General features: G+C 42.5%; 1 pseudogene; it reads left to right on the plus strand.

Annotated features, from left to right (window-relative positions):
- LOC149254703 (protein NRT1/ PTR FAMILY 5.4 pseudogene) lies at window positions 1-644 on the plus strand (annotated as a pseudogene).

A 644-nucleotide genomic window follows, 5' to 3' on the forward strand; every position in this document is an offset into this window, starting at 1 on the left:
ATGGTGTCAGGCCCTTCAGGATGGATTATTGATGAACGACAAAGCAAGAAAGCAAATCCATGGATTGTTTGCCCAGTAACTCAAGTAGAAGAAACCAAGATTATATTAAGGATGGTGCCCATCTAGTTCTCTTGTTTAATCTTTGCAATGACATCATTGCAGAGCAATTCGCTCTTCGTAAAGCAAGGCAGCACCATGGATAGAAGTATGGGTCCCCATTTCCAAATCCCACCAGCTTCTCTTCTGGCCTTTCAAACCGCGTTGGTTCAATTATTTTCGTGATTGTATATGACCGTTATATTGTGGCATTGGCCAGAAGAATAACAGGCAATGAACGAGGAATCACTGTTCTCCAGAGGATTGGTATTGGAATCCTCTTTTCTGTTCTATCTAGGGTCACTGCAGCTCTAACGGAAAACATGAGAATCCATGTAGCAAAAACCCATGGCTTACTTGACAGCCCTAAAACTACAATCCCTCTGAGTGTTTTCTGGTTAATTCCACTGTTTGTTTTGATGGGAATAGCAGAGGTGTCTGCTGTAGTGGGACTGCAGGAATATTTCTATGATCAAATGCCTGATAGCATGAGAAGCTTGGGTATTGCCTTCCTGGGTGTCTCCAGTTTTATGGGTGGTTTTGTTTAG

This window comes from Pinus tabuliformis, chromosome 7 (assembly GCF_031772625.1).
Source record: "Pinus tabuliformis cultivar Carrire ecotype Pingquan chromosome 7, CPIR1, whole genome shotgun sequence".
Classification (NCBI taxonomy): domain Eukaryota; kingdom Viridiplantae; phylum Streptophyta; class Pinopsida; order Pinales; family Pinaceae; genus Pinus; species Pinus tabuliformis.